The sequence below is a fragment of the Eubalaena glacialis genome, chromosome X, assembly GCF_028564815.1.
Source record: "Eubalaena glacialis isolate mEubGla1 chromosome X, mEubGla1.1.hap2.+ XY, whole genome shotgun sequence".
Taxonomy (NCBI): Eukaryota; Metazoa; Chordata; class Mammalia; order Artiodactyla; family Balaenidae; genus Eubalaena; species Eubalaena glacialis.
In genome coordinates, this window is record NC_083736.1 from 68,134,927 (window position 1) to 68,146,046 (window position 11,120).

The 11,120-nt window shown below is 39.1% G+C and overlaps 1 non-coding gene and 1 pseudogene across 1 annotated transcript; both read right to left on the reverse strand.

Moving 5' to 3' along the window:
- Window positions 1-547: 547 nt before the first annotated feature.
- On the reverse strand, window positions 548-1,043 carry LOC133082486 (N-alpha-acetyltransferase 50-like; annotated as a pseudogene).
- An 8,061-nt stretch (window positions 1,044-9,104) lies between these two features.
- Window positions 9,105-9,176, reverse strand: TRNAD-AUC (transfer RNA aspartic acid (anticodon AUC)). Its single transcript has one exon. It is a non-coding gene; the product is annotated as a tRNA-Asp (tRNA).
- Window positions 9,177-11,120: the final 1,944 nt, after the last annotated feature.

The window sequence follows — 11,120 nt, forward strand, 5'->3', positions numbered from 1 at the left end:
TCTTACAAGGATAACAATGGTCCAACTTCTGAGATAATACTCAGAAGGACAAAAGGTGGAGTGAAGGCAATGTATAGGGATTGGTATCCCACAAAATCTTGAAAAACCCAAAGTACCACAAACACACTAAACTTGTCTATGAGTTAGAGAACAAGATATTGCTGCTGCTTCTTTTTTTCCTTTGAATTATACAGTATTTTGTAGGCTCTGCCCTTCAATGTGAAAGCAGGACATTAAAAAAAATGAAATTGACACAAGTTTTTGGGACCATATATCTTATCTGTGAAACTAGACAGATCTATTTATACCTTCTCCTTCCTACAGTCAAACCACCTCACAAAAATAAGAAAACTAAAACAATCCAAACATGATTAATAAGTCCTTAAAAGTTTAAAACCTTTAGAGGAAAGGGAGGGAAGTTTTGAAAGGAGGAAAAACAAGAACAAGGAAGGGGGAAAGCTTTAAAAGAAAGAGGGGGGTGGGGAATCAATGGGCATCTCTTTTATTTGGCTTCAAGCAAGTGCAAGAAAGTTCATCTGTAATTTGTTCAGTTGTCTGTCTTTTGCACATGTGCGTTCTGGCCAGAAGGGACTTTGAGGTTTTTCTGCATCTGCGGGCTCTATCCTCTTATAGTAATTCTTCTTTGTCTCAATAATCTCAAAGCCAAACTTTCTGTAGAAGTCAATTGCACACTCATTGCTGATCTGGACATGCAGATAGATGTTGTCAAAAGTGCCAACTTTTTCACAGATGTTTAAGACATGATTTAACATTTTAGTTCCTATTCCTAGCCTTCGGTATGGTGCCAGACACCTTAGTGTCATGATGTAAAGTCTCTTCTGATTCTGTGAATGATTCACCCTACAACATACTGCGCCTGCTGCAATATCATTGAAATAGGCAAATTTTGCTAGCTCGCCAACCTCCAGCACATCCTTATAGAACTTGTCATTGTAGCTGACTGGAAAGATGACCTGGTTTAATCTCTTCAACTGTTTAATATTGTGTGGTGTCACATCTCCCAGCTCGATCCGCCCTTTCATCTTCCTGGCTTGCTAAGGCCGTTGTTACCACCGATATCAACGCCGTTGCTGTCGCCGCCCTGAGCTCTCCGCACCCTCAGCTCGGGCCACTCAACCCCACAAGCCGCCCTCCTCGCCTAGGGCAGGGAGCTGAGCGGGTGACGGAGGCCTCGAGAGTCGAGCGCGCCTCTGTCTCCACAAACGCACACGGGGCACTCGCCTCCCGCCCGCCGCCGCCGCCAGCCAGACCCGCCGCTGCGCTGTGAACTTTCACCGGAACTCCTAGCTCTTATACAAACTTTTAAATTAGCCACCAATCTTAAGGTGAATATCTATACTGATAGTAAATATGCATTTGGTATCTGTCATGCTATGGAACAAATGTGGAGGAATAGAGGGAACTTTCTCATAGCAGTAGTAACTGAAATATCACACTAGAAACGTAATTGCTGATTTATTAGTCACCCCCGCTTCTCCAACAGATTTCTGAAATTCATTGTAGAACTCATAACAGACAACAAGATGACATATCTAAAGGAAATTAATTTGCACACCAAGCCACAGAAAGGGCTACTTAGGTCTTGACTGGGGAAATTGAAGCCCCATTACTTCTATCCAAGAACTCTTATTTACAATTTCAGAAATACACAACTCCACAAGATTTAGAAAATTGGAAACCAAGGAGAGCTATGAAGAATATCATAGGAATATGGGAATTACACTATAGGAGTATTTGTGTATCTCACTTATTATATGCTTGGATGGCTTTTTCATGACACCAGCAACCTTATTCAAACAAAAGGAGTATACTGAAAACCTTGGAATCGTACCACATTTGGAATAAGGGTCAAATAATTCAAGAAATAATACAAAGGTGTGCTGCTTGCCAGAAAAATTATTTACAGGAAACACTTAAGGTAAGGCAAAGAAGTCTACTGAGGACATTGTTACCTGGGATCTGGTGGCAAATAGACTTTATAGAGTGTCCTAATCCATTTGGGCTGCTATAACAGAATACTGCACAGACTGGGTGGCTTATAAACAACATAAACTTATTTCTCATGGGTCTGGAGTCTGGGAAGTCCAAGATCAAGGTGCTGGCAGATTCAATGTCAGGTGATGGTCCACTTCTTTTTTCATAAACGGCTTTCTTCTTGCTGTGTCCTCACGTGGCATAAGGGGCAAGAGAGCTCTATGGGGTCTCTTTTATAAGGACACTAATTTCATTCATGATGTCTCCACCCTCATGCCCTAATTATCTCCTAAAGACCCTCTTCCAAATACCATCACATTGGTGATTAGGTTTCAACATAGGAATTTTGGGAGAACACATTCCGTTGATAGCATAGAGCTTTCACCTTCAGAAGGTAGAAGAGATTGATCAGTAATGTTGTGTATGATGTCTGGATTGCCAGAAGTGTTCCTAGCAGCTAAAGCAGATGCTCAGTGTTTCAAGGACTTACTGAATTATAACATCCCAACCTTTGGAATTTCTGAATATCTGGAGTCTGATAGGGAAAGTCATTTCATTTCTATGGTTATGTAGGAGCTCTGTAAACACTAAACCAATAATTTGCTATACTCTTTATCATACTCAGTCTTCTGGACGAGAAGAACAAATGAACTATAAAGAATTCTTTGACTAAATAATATCAAGCCATCAGCTTACAATGGCCCAGAGCTTCACCTTTGGTTTTATTAAAAATAAGGTCAACTTCCTCTGGCAGGCATGATATTTCTCCCTTTGAGTTATTGTTTGGAAGATTTATGAACTTAGAGTTTAAGTATAATCCCTTATCTGATATAATGGAAAAAACTCATGATCAAGTGTAAAACTTAGAGGGTTTGCTGTTTTTCTGGCCACATTACACTAGTGTGTGTGGCCAGATGCTGGAAAAATTCCCCTGAAGAGGTGTGCCATTGATATCGACCAGGAAATAAAGTCTATATCAGAAAAAGGATTGTCACAACTGTTATGTAAATAAGCTAAAGATGGCCCCTATATTTACTTATTCACAGCAGGCTTGGACTGTAAGCTCAAAGGCCTACCAGTACCAAACTCAAATTTTACACATCCAATTTTTATTTCATTTTATTTAGAGTGTTGGGACTTTTTTAATTTAATTTTTATTTTATGCTGGAATATAGTTGTTTTATAATGTTGTGTTATGTTCAGGTGTACAGCAAGTTGGTTCAATTTTATGTATACATATATCCATTCTTTTTCAAATTCCTTTCCCATATAGGTTATTATGGAATTTTGAGCAAAGTTCCCTGTGCTATGCAGTAGATTCTTGTTGATTATCTATTTTATATATAGTAGTGTGTCTATGTTAATCCCAAACTCCTAATTTATTCCTCCCACTCACCTTTTCCCTTTGGTAACCATAAGTTTGTTTTCTAAGTCTGTGAGTCTGTTTCTGTTTTGTAAATAAGTTCATTTGTATCATTTTGAAGATTCCACATATAAGTGATATCATATGATATCTGTCTCTGATGTACTTCTTTCTAGGTCCATCCATGCTACTGCAAATGGCATTATTTCATTCTTTTTAATGGCTGAGTAACCTTCCATTGTATATGTGTCCCATATTTTTTTTTAAAGATATATTTTTTTAATCTTTATTGGAGTATAATTGCTTTATAATGTTGTGTTAGTTTCTGCTGTACAACAAAGTGAATCAGCTATATGTATACATATATCCCCATATCCCCTCCCTCTTGAGCCTCCTTCCCACCCTCCCTATCCCACCCCTCTAGGTGGTCATAAAGCATCGAGCTGCCTAATTTTATATTTTTGACCACAACTTGTGGCATGGGGGGATCTTAGTTCCCTGACCAGTGATGGAACCCGTGCCCCCTGCATGGGAAACGTGGAGTCTTAACCACTGGACCACCAGGGAAGTCCCTGTACCATATCTTCTTTATTCATTCTTCTGTAGATGGACATTTAGGTTGCTTCCAATGTCTTGGCTATTGCAAATAGTGCTGCAATGAACATTGGGGTGCATGTATCTTTTTGAAGTATGGTTTTCTCCAGATATATGCCCAGGAATGAGATTCCTGGATCATATGGTAGCTCTATTTTTAGTTTTTTAAGGAATCTCCATACTGTTTTCCATAGTGGCTGCACCAATTTACATTCCTGCCAACAGTGTAGGAGGGTTCCCTTTTCTCCACACCCTCTCCAGCCTTTATTGTTTCTAGACTTTTTTTTTTATTTATTTTATTTATGTATTTATTTTTGGCTGCGTTGGGTCTTCGTTGCTGCACGCGGGCTTTCTCTAGTTGCAGCGAACGGGGCCTACTCTTCGTTGTGGTGCACGGGCTTCTCATTGCGGTGGCTTCTCTTGGGGAGCACGGGCTCTAGGCACGTGGGCTTCAGTAGTTGTGGCTCACAGGCTCAGTAGTTGTGGCTCACGGGCTCTAGAGCGCAGGCTCAGTAGTTGTGGCGCACAGGCTTAGTTGCTCTGCAGCATGTGGGATCTTCCCGGACCAGGGCTCGAACCCGTGTCCCCTGCATTGGCAGGCGGATTCTTAACCACTGCGCCACCAGGGAAGCCCTAGACTTTTTGATGATGGCCATTCTGACTGGTGTGAGGTGATAACCTCATTGTAGTTTTGATTTGCATTTCTCTAATAATTAGCGAAGTTGAGCATCTATTCATGTGCCTTTTGGCTATCTGTATGCCTTAAAAAATTTTTTTTTGAGATATCTCATCCATTTTATTTGAATAAATATAAAATCTGATGTTACACTGTATTGCTAAGAATGTTAAACAATGACTCTAAAATTAATTTTAAAAATTTTATACAATGTTTAAAGGTTGCACTCCATTTAGTTATTATAATATATTGGCTATATTCCCTGTATTGTACAATACATCCTTGTAGCCTATCTTACACCCAGTAGTTTGTACCTCCCACTCCCCCACCCCTATATTTTGTATGTCTTCTTTGGAGAAATGTCTGTTTAGGTCTTCTGCCCATTTTTGGATTGGGTTGTTTATTTTTCATACTGAGCCACATGAGCTGTTTGTATATATTGGAGATCAATCCCTTGTCTGTTGCTTCACTTGCAAATAATTTCTCCCATCCTGTGGGTTGTCTTTTGGTTTTGTATATGGTTGCCTTTGCTGTGCAAAAGTTTTTAAGTTTAATTAGGTCCATTTTGTTTATTTTTGTTTTTATTTTCATTACTCTAGTAGGTGGATCCAAAAAGATATTGCTGTGATTTATGTCAGAAAGTGTTCTGCCTATGTTTTCCTCTAAGAGTTTTATAGGATGCAGTCTTACATTTAGGTGTTTAATCCATTTTGAGTTTATTTTTGTGTGTGGTGTTATAGAATGTTCTAAGTTCATTCTTTTACATGTAGCTGTCCAGTTTTCCCAGCACCACTTATTGAAAAGACTGTCTTTTCTCCATTGTATATTCTGGCCTCCTTTGTCACAGATTAGGTGACCATAGGTGCATGGGTTTATCTCTGGACTTTCTATCCTGTTCCATTGATCTATATTTCTGTTTTTGTGTCAGCACCATACCGGTTTGATGATTGTAGCTTTGTAGTATAGTCTGAAGTCAGGGAGCCTGATTGCTCCAGCTCCATTCTTCTTTCTCAGGGTTGTTTCAGCTATCTGGGGTCTTTTGTGTGTACAAACAAATTTAAAAATTTTTTGTTCTAGTTCTGTGAAAAATGCCATTGGTAATTTGATGGTGATTGCATTGAATCTGTAGATTGCCTTGGGTATTATAGTCATTCTGACAATATTGATTCTTCCAATCCAAGAACATGGTATATCTTTCCATTTGTTTGTTTCATCTTTGATTTGTTTCATCAGTATCTTATAGTTTTCCGAATACAGGTCTTTTGCCTCCTTAGGTAAATTTATTCCTATGTATTTTATTCTTTTTGATGCCATGGTAAATGGGATTGTTTCCTTAATTTCCCTTTCTGATATTTCATTGTTAGTGTATAGGAATGCAAGAGATTTCTGTGTATTAATTTTGTATCCTGCAACTTTACCAGATTCATTGATGAGCTCTAGTAGTTTTCTGGTAGCATCTTTAGGATTTTCTATGTATAGAATCATGTCAACTGCAAACAGTGACAGTTTTACTTCTTCTCCAATTTGGATTCCTTTTATTTCTTTTTCTTCTCTGACTGCTGTCGCTAGGACTTCCAAAACTATGTTGAATAAAAGTGGTGAGAGTGGACATCCTTGTCTTGTTCCTGATCTTAGAGGAAATGATTTCAGCTTTTCACCATTGAGTATGATGTTAGTTGTGCGTTTGTCATATATGGCCTTTATTTTGTTGAGGTATGTTCCCTCTACGCCCACTTTCTAGAGAGTTTTTATTGTAAATGGGTGTTGAATTTTGTCAAAAGCTTATTCTGCATCTATTGAGATGATCATATGATTTTTATTCTTCAATTTGTTAATGTGGTGTATCACACTGATTGATTTGCAGATATTGAACAATCCTTGCATACCTGAGATAAATCCCACTCAATCATGGTGTATGATCCTCTTAATGTATTGTTGGATTTAGTTTACTAGTATTTTGTTAAGGATTTTTGCATTTATGATCATCAGGTTTTCTTTTTTTGTAGTATCTTTGTCTGGTTTTGGTATCAGGGTTATTGTGGCCTCATAGAATGAGTTTGGGAGTGTTCCTTCCTCTGCATTTTTTGGGAATAGTTTCAGAAAGATAGGTGTTAACTCTTCTCTAAATGTATGATAGAAATTGCCTGTGAAGCAGTCTGGTCCTGGACTTTAGTTTGTTTGGAGTTTTTAAATCACAGTTTCAATTTCAGTACTTGTTATTGGTCTGTTTATAATTTCTATTTCTTCCTCTTCAGTCTTGGAAGATTCTCCCTTTCTAAGAATTTGTACATTTCTGTTAGGTTGTCCATTTTCTTGGCATATAGTTGCTTGTAGTAGTCTCTTATGATCCTTTGTATTTCTGTGGTTTAAGTTATAGCTTCTCCTTTTTATTTTATTATATTTTATCTTATTTATTTTATTTTAATTTTATTTTTTTATGCCATGCTGCATGGCTTGGGGGAGCTTAGTTCCCTGACCAGGGATCCAACCCAGGCCCTCAGCAGTAAGAGCACAGAGTTCTAACCACTGGACCACCGGGGATTCTCTATTTCTAATTTTATTGAGTTGAGCCCTCTTCCTCTTTTTCTTGATGAGTCTGGCTAAAGGTTTATCAATTTTGTTTATCTTTTCAAAGAACAAGCTTTTAGTTTCATTGATCTTTTGTATTGTTTTCTTCATCTCTATTTCATGTATTTCTGCTCTGATCTTTGAAATTTCCTTCTACTAACTTTGGGTTTTATTCATTCTTTTTTCTTTAGTTGCTTTAAGTGTAAGGTTGGGTTATTTATTTGAGATTTTTCTTGTTTCCTGAGGTAAGATTGTATTACTATAAACTTCCCTCTTAGAACTGCTTTTGCTGGGTTCCATAGGTTTTGGATCATCACTTTTTCATTTTCATTTGTCTCTAGGTATTTTTTTGACTTCCTTGTTGATTTTTTCAGTGATCCATTGGTTGTTTAGTAGCATATTGTTTAGCCTCCACATGTTTGTGTTTTTTAAAGTTTTTTTCTTTTAGTTGATTTCTAATCTCATAGAGTTATTGTTGGAAAAGATGCTTGATATGATTTCCAATTTTCTTAAATTAACCGAGGCTCGCTTTGTGGCCCAGCATGTGGTCAATCCTGGAGAATGTTCCGTGTGCACTTGAGAAGAATATGTATTCTGCTGCTTTTGGATGGAATGCTCTATAAATATCAATTAAGTCCATCTGGTCTAATGTGTGATTTAAGGTCTGTGTTTCCTTATTGATTTTCTGTCTGGATGATCTGTCCATTTGGGTAAGTGGGGTGTTAAAGTACCCCATTATTATTGTGTTCCTGTCAACTTCTCCTTTTATGACTGTTAGCATTTGCCTTATTATTGAGGTGCTCCTATGTTGGGTGCATATATATATTTACAATTCTTATATCTTCTTCTTGGATTGATCCTTTGATCATTATGTAGCGCCCTTTTTTGTCTCCTGTAGCAGTCTTCATTTTAAAGTCTATTTTGTCTGATATGAGTATTGCTACTCCAGCTTTCTTTTGATTTCCTTTTGCATGGAATACCTTTTTCCATCCCCTCACTTTCAGTCTGTATGTGTTCGTAGATCTGAAATGGGTCTCTTGTAGACAGCATATATACAGGTTTTGTTTTTGTACCCATTCAGCCAGTCTATGTCTTTTGGTTGGAGCATTTAATCCATTTACATTTAAGGTAATTATTGATATGTATGTTCTTATTGGCATTTTGTTAATTGTTTCAGATTTGTTTTTATAGGTCTTTTTCTTCCCTTCCTCTTTTGTTCTCTCCTCTTGTGATTTGATGAATATCTTTTGTGTTGTGTTTGGATTGCTCTTCCTTTTTTGTGTGTGTATCTATTGTAGAGTTTTGGTTTGTGGTTACCATGAGCTTTTGATATAGCAGTGTGTGTATATATATATATACCCACATATACATATATACAAGATTTTTTAAAGTTGCTGGTCTCTTAATTTCACATGCATTTCCCATGCCCTACTTTTGTATTCTCTTCTTCTCAGAATTGCTGGTTTTGACATCATATATGTATGTGGATGATTTCCTACCTTTACTGTACATTTGCTTTTACCAGTGAGCTTTCCCATTTGTAACTTCTTGTTTCTATTTGTGGCCTTTTCTTTCTGCCTATAGTAGTTCCTTTAGCACTTGTTCTAAAGCTGGTTTGGTGGTGCTAAATTCTCTTAGCTTTTGCTTGTCTGTAAAGCTTTTGATTTCTCCATTGAATCTGAATGAGAGCCTTGCTGGGTAGAATATTCTTGGTTGTAGGTTTTTCCCTTTTATCCCTTTAAATATATTATGCCACTCCCTTCTTTCCTGCAGAATTTCTGCTGAAAAATCAGCTGATAACCTTATGGGGATTCCCTTGCATGTTATTTGTTGCTTTTCCCTTGTTGCTTTTATTTTATTTTATTTTTTATTTTTTTTGGCTGCACTATGTGGCTTGCCGGATCTTAGTTACCTGACCAGGGATTGAACCCGGGCCCTGGCATTGATAGCACCAAGTCCTAACCACTGGACCACCAGGGAATTCCCCCCTGTTGCTTTTATTATTTTCTCTTTGTCTTTAATTTTTGTCAGTTTTACCAATATGTGTCTTGGCGTGTTCCTCCTTGGCTTTGTCCTGTATGGGACTCTCTGTGTTTCCTGGACTTGAGTGTTTCCTTTCCCATGTTAGGGAAGTTTTTGGCTATTATCTCTTCAAATATTTTCTCAGGCCCTTTCTCTCTCTCTTATCCTTCTGGGACCCCTATAATGCAAATGTTGGTGCATTTAATGTTGTCCCAGAGGTCTCTGACTGTCCTCATTTCTTTTCATTCATTTTTCTTTATTCTGTTCTGCGGCAGTGATTTCCACCAATCTGTCTTCCAGCTCTCTTATTCATTCTTCTGCCTCATTTTTACTGCTATTGATTCCTTCTAGTGTATTTTTCATTTCAGGTATTGCATTGTTCATCTCTGTTTGTTCTTTATTTCTTCTAGGTCTTTGTTAAATATTTCTTGTATCTTCTCAGTCTGTGCCTCTGTTCTTTTTCTGAGATCTTGTATCATCTTTACTATCATTACTCTGAATTCTTTTTCAGGTAGGTTACCTATTTGCACTTCACTTAGTAGTTCTCCTGCAGTTTTGTCTTGTTCCTTCGTCTGGAACATATTTCTCTGCCATCTCATTTTTTTCTAACTTTCCGTGTTTGTGGTCTTTGTTCCACAGGCTCCAGGTTTGTAGTTCCTGTTGCTTCTGATGTTTGTCCCCTGGTAGGTGAGGTTGAGGCTTGTGCGGGTTTCCTGGTGGGAAGGACTGGGGTCTGCCCATTAGTGGGTGGAGCTCGGTCTTGTCCCTCTGGTGGGCAGAGCTGTATCAAGGAGTGTGTTTAGAAGTGGCTGTGGCCTCAGGATGACTTTAGGCAGCCTGTCTGCTGATGGGTGTGGCTGTGTTCCCACCCTGTTGGTTGTTTGGCCTGAGGCGTCCCAACACTGGAGCCTGCAGGCTGCTGGGTGGGGCCAAGTCTGGTGCCAATGTGGCGACCTCTGGGAGAGCTCACTCCAGTGAATATTCCCTGCCACCAGTGTCCTTGCCCCCCATAGTAAGCCACAGCTGACCCCCACCTCCCCAGGAGACCCTCTAAGACCCACAGGTAGGTCTGGCCCAAACTCTTATGGAGTCACTGCTTTGCCCTGGGTCCCAGTGCATGTGAAACCTTGTGTGCGCCCTCCAAGAGTGCAGTCTCTCTTTCCCCCCAGTCTTGTGGAGCTCCTGCATTAAAGTCCCACTGGCCTTCAAAGCCAAATGCTCTGGGGGCTCCTCCGCCTGATGCCAGACCCCCAGGCTGGGGAGTCTTACCTGGGGCTCAGAACTCTCACTCCTGTGGGAGAACCTCTGCGATATAATTATTTTCCAGTTTGTGGGTGGCTCACTTAGCAGATATGAGATTTGATTGTATCGCACATGCTCCCCTCCTACCATCTCATTGTGACTTGTATTTGAATGTAGAATACCTTTTTTGGTAGATTCCAGTCTTTTTTGTTGATGGTTGCTCAGCAGTTAGTTGTGAGTTTTGTGTTTTTGTGAGGAGGTGAGCTCAAGTCCTTCTACTCTACCATCTTGACTCCACCACTTCCAATTTTTAAAAATATAGAGCAACTAAGCAGATTTTTAGCCATTAGGAGACTTCCTACTTCATATACCTCACAAAACTGCATCCAACATCTGTTAGGTGTAGACAAAAACTAACCCTGTAGCTATAAAAGAACTCAAGCTGATGCTACCTATTGAGGCTTTCTGACCCAGAGACTCCCCATCTTACTGCTGAGTGACTTTGCCTAGGTACATAACCCCTTCTTTGATTCTGCTCTCCCCTGAGTGTTCCCTTGCCTTCTTCCCTTTCTGGGTAGTGGCCTGGTGTGGCTTTCTCTGGAAGGTCATGTGCTGTGAAGGACTTCTCCTCTCATACAACCTGTTCAATTGCCACCCAAA